The 5,138-nt window shown below is 36.6% G+C and overlaps 1 pseudogene; it reads left to right on the top strand.

Annotated features, from left to right (window-relative positions):
- The first annotated feature begins 1,022 nt into the window (after nt 1-1,022).
- Nucleotides 1,023-1,498, top strand: LOC126023865 (serine/arginine-rich splicing factor 3-like; annotated as a pseudogene).
- Nucleotides 1,499-5,138: the final 3,640 nt, after the last annotated feature.

Raw genomic sequence — 5,138 nt, 5'->3', positions numbered from 1 at the left:
GACTCCCCCACCCTCACTGCTGATAATTTTCATTCTCTGAGAATGAACCTTAGAACCTTAGAATTGATCTGGGAATATCTGATACCGGTAGAAGGGAGAGGAGGAAACCTGGTTGATATATGTAGTGTCATTCTCAAACTGTGTGACAAAGTACAGAAAACAAAAACTTCTATATCCTGGAAGCCTCACCAAAAGTACCTTGAATTGAACTATAATCCCAGATAATTGTAGTTACAAGAAAGGGCCTGCCCATAAGCTCTCCAAAAAACAATATTATTCACATATGTTTTGTATAGAAATCCACATACGTCAGCTTAGCCATGTTAGGATTCTAACTGTAAACTAGAAAATTAGCCTGGCCTAACAGAAGTGTTTATAACTACCTGTCTCACAATATTACTACTTTTTTTTGAAACCATTATAATTTACAAAGATCTTCATAGTTGGGTTTCAGACATACAATGAAACAGGGCCAGTCCCACCATCTCCCTCAGGGAGGTGTCGAGCTCTCTTCACCAATATTCCCCGAGTATATCCTATTAAAACACTGTATTATTAAAATAAAGAAAAAATTTTAAGATACTAGAATAGAGAGTCCAAAGGTTGAGAATTGAGAGCTCTTAGATTTATAATTAGTTAATCTATGACAAAGGAGCTGGGAACATGAAATGGAGCAAGAGAAGTCTCTTTCTTAAAAAATGGTACTAAAGCAGGCCTACATTAAGAAAGAAAAAAATGCATAAATGAACAACCTAAACACACATCTCAAAAATCTAGAGAAAAAGGTCATTTCGTGGATTTTCTGCCCAAGACAGCCAAGAAGATGCCATCGAACACAATCTTCAGGGACCAAACTCGGAGAGCCTTATAAAAGACTTGCTCTCTGCTTTTCTGCCCAAGAAAGAGGCCATTTCGTGAATGCTGGATTAGTGAGTTTCTGCGGGAGCTGGCGGGAGGAAAGTGAAAAGACCCAGTAATGGGGGTTTGTGGGACCCTCCACGTTTCTAAACCATCATCTGGAAATGCATCCTGATTCCTGTCCCTTAGACTGTAAGGTTTATGTGGGTAATCTTGGAAACAATGGTAACAAAGCTAAATTGGAACGAGCTTTTGGCTATCGTGGACCACTGTGAAGTGTGTGGATTTCTAGAATTCCTCCCGGATTTTCATTTGTTAAGTCTGATCCGGGGATGCAAACTGATGCAGTTCAAAAGCTAACTGGTAGGACTATGTGTGGCTGCTCTGCTAGCGTGGAACTCTCAAATGGAAAAAAGAAAAGTAGAAATCGTGGCCCACCTTCTTGGGGTTGTAGCCCTTGAAATGATTATCAGAGAAAAAGTTCTCTACCTTGCAGATCTCCAAGATGGAGAAGCATCTCCACAGCCAGAGCAGGTCACTTACTTAGAGACAGAAGGAGAAAGAGATCACTGTCAAGTGAGAGCACTGTCGATCCTTCTCAAGATCTCGGAGCCGATCTAGGTAAAATTAAAGAAAATAGAAGACAAGTTCATACAAGGAATGGTGTACAGGAAATAACCTCATTTAACAAGAGTATGTACAAAAATAAAAAGAACACACCCCTTCTTTCACCAATGCAATATTCCCATCATCAATGCCCCCATCTGCCTCCTCCCCACTCCCACCCCCGCATTGGAGGCATTCTACTTCTCTCACTTAATGACATTGTCATAGTAGTTGTAAGTGCAGTTATTTCTCTTACTGCACTCATCACTCTTTGTAGTGAGCTTCATATTATGAGCCTGTCCTTCCAGCCCTCATCTGTAGTGTCTTTGGGCATTGAATCTATATAGATGTGTAAGTAAAATGTCCATTTTGATTATACTGATTCTGCCAATTCATGAGCATGGAATGTTTTTCCATTTTCTTAGGTCTTCTTTCATTTCTTTCTGAAGTGTTTTAAAGTTTTTGAGATATAGGTCTCTGATTTCTTTTGTTAGGTTGGTTCCTAGGTAGTTGATAGTTTTAGACACTTTTTTTTGTTGGTTTTTTTTTTTTTGGACACTGTTTTAAATGGAATAGACATTTTGATCTTTCTCTCCTCTGAGTCATTATTTTTATAAAGAAATGCAACTGTCTTTGTCTACTGACTTTGTAGTTGGCCACTTTGCTGTATTGGTTTATTGTTTTTAGGAACTTTTTTGTGGACTCTTTAGTGTCATTGATATACATGATCATGTCATCTGCAGCTAGCAATAGTTTGACTTACTCTTTTTCCTATTTGTATTCCTTTGATTTCCTTTTCATGCTAAATGTTATTGCTAGGACTTCTACTACTAAGAGAAGAGACATTGCACATCCTTGCCAACTGCCTAACCTTTGTAGAAATGCTTTCAATTTTTTTCACCATTATTAATAATTTTGGTTGTGGGCTTTTTATAGATAGCTTTTACTATCTTGAGGAAGGTTTTTCCACACCTATTTTGTGGAGGGTTTTCATCACAAATGAGTGTTGGAATTTTTAAATGTTTTCTCTGCATTTATTGATAAGATCATGTGGTTTGTATCATTCTTACTTAATTTTAACATTTTTGCTGATGTAGTTTATCAGCATATGATAACTTGCATATGATGAACCATGATGTATAATCTTTTTGATGTGTTGTTGGATCAGTTTGCTAATATTTTGTTAAGGATTTTTGCATCAATGTTCATTGGTGAGTTTGGTCTTTAGTTTTCTTTCTTGGTAGTATCTCTCAGCTTTGGGAATAAGAGTGATTTTAGCTTCATAGAAAGTATTAGGAATGATTCCCATCTCTTTGATATTTTGGAAGAGTCTAAGCATCTTCTTTGAATGTTTTATAAAATTACCTGTAAAGCCATCTGGTGCTAGGCATAGATTCTTGAGAAGAGTCTTAATTACTATTTCAATTTCCTTACTTTTAATAGACCTGCTTAGGCTTTCTACTTCCTCCTCATCCAGTTTTGGGACTCTATGTTTCCAGAAATCTGTCTATTTCTTCTAGGTTCTCTATCTTAACAGAATACAGTTGTTCATGACAAGCTCTTATGATATCTTGGCTTTCTGGGAGTTCTCGGTTGATCATGTGAAAGCAAATGCTCTATTCACTGTACTATTGCTCCAGCTTTCAAATTATATATTTCATATATATATATATATATATATATATATATATATGTTTGTATTGATAGTTTCTGACTCCAGATTCCGAAGTCTGAGGATATACTGTATTAGAGTCATAATGTTGTCTTTTATTATGTTAGTAAAGTAACTTAAAAAAATAGCTGAAAATGAGAATGGTTGCCAATAAACAATGTAAGTAAAGGACAGTAATATAATCTTGTTCCCTAAACTCCTGAGAAGACTGTTAGAGGCTGAGTTAATAAATTATGTCTAAGCTGAAAAACTTCAATAAAAATAAAAAAACTTGGGGTTTGAAGTGTTTCTTCATTGGTCAACATATAAGATGACAATCCTAAAGAATGTATCTCCTTGTTCTGACAATTCTTGAGTTGTCTTTTTTTAATAAGCAAGTGATTGAGAGAATAAATGTATTCCTGACTTCAGTGAAATGCTGTAGCAAATTTATTGAGTCAGAGGAGGGTATTCTGGGAAACTCTGATTTATAGAACTTCTCAGTCAAAATCACAAGTAACAAGATGTATTCACAACTATCATCTAAAAGGGATAATCATGAGAACCTCAATTTGTAGCAGTTAGGTAATAAGGCACAAGTAACTTAGTGCCTGGGACTTCCACTGGTATCTAAAAGTAAAAGGACGTCTTGGAAGACTGAGTCCTTAGCCAACTAAGGACTTATGTGACTTATGTGACCTCCTGTTCAAGAATTACTTGTTGGTGTTGGAAAGCCTCCACAAGTCCATCTTAGAATTAGGTTCAGAAGGGGCCAGAGAGATAGCAGGGAGGTAGGATATTTGCCTTGCATTCAGAACAACAATGGTTCTATTCCTGGCATTCCATAGGGTCCCCTGAACCTGTCAGGAGAGATTTTTGAACATAGAGCCAGGAGTAATCCCTGACCGCTGCCAAGTGTGACCAAAAAAAAAAAAAAATGAGGTCCAGGAGCCATAAACATTCAGTTTCCATTGTATGCTCAATTCTTGTATTATCCTTATACTAGTTACCAGAGAACTGAAAAATGATGACAGCTTCTAGATGACTGACTTCCCTAAATTACCCAGAACTAGCATAGGGGCATAAGCCCTGATCATAGGTGATTATGGTCATGGGTTAATCTAGTGGTTCCCATAATTAATAGCCTGAAGTACTGAAGAAGGCAGAAATGACCACAATACTCTGAGTTTTGGAAAACCTTAGTTGGCTGAATATCAACCTCGAATTAGACCAAATGTAATGCTTAACTATATCACCATTTCCTGGAATTTGGTCTTCCCCAAAACACCATTTATTATTACCTTCGGCCTTACCATTCCTACTTCCTTGTTCTTTCAACTTTTTTTCTTGGACATAAGCTGCCATTCATGTATTCTTTTATTTGCCATGTTTTATTCACTAGCTACTTGTTTTTAATGTGATTAGCATCATTAATATAACAAATATTGAAATAAAAAGATGGCAACAATATCTCTTAGCAAACTATTTGGTGGCATCATTAATATAACAGATATTGAAATAAAAAGGATGGCAAAAATATCTCTTAGCAAACTATTTTGTGGCTTCCTGTCCCAAATCTGAATTCTCCACCACTCCCAATTCTTTCTCTTCTATGAAGTCTAAATAGTACCTGAATATAGTTTTAAATAAATTGTAGCCATACTTTTACAAAGAATTTTAAAGTATTTTAAAAGGTTATTTTGGGGGGGGGGCTGGGCTACACTTGGTGACACTCAGGGTTATTCCTGGCTATCAGGAATCTCTCCTGGCTTGGGGGAACATATGGGACTCTGGGAATCGAACCGAGGTCCATCCTGGATCAGCCACAAATGTCCTACCACTGCACTATTGCTCCAGCCCTAGAAGGTTATTTCTATGCATATTGTTTACATAGTTTTACCTTTACATTGGGTTTTTATCTTTTTTGTTCATTACAGTGTGTATTAATATCTACAAGTTATTAAAAGAATAAAGAGAATATGGCAGTGTGTGTCCATAAGGAGCTTAACAGAGTAGAGGAGAA

Source organism: Suncus etruscus, chromosome 1 (genome assembly GCF_024139225.1).
Source record: "Suncus etruscus isolate mSunEtr1 chromosome 1, mSunEtr1.pri.cur, whole genome shotgun sequence".
NCBI classification, from domain to species: Eukaryota; Metazoa; Chordata; class Mammalia; order Eulipotyphla; family Soricidae; genus Suncus; species Suncus etruscus.
This window is presented reverse-complemented; position numbering and strand designations above follow the sequence as displayed.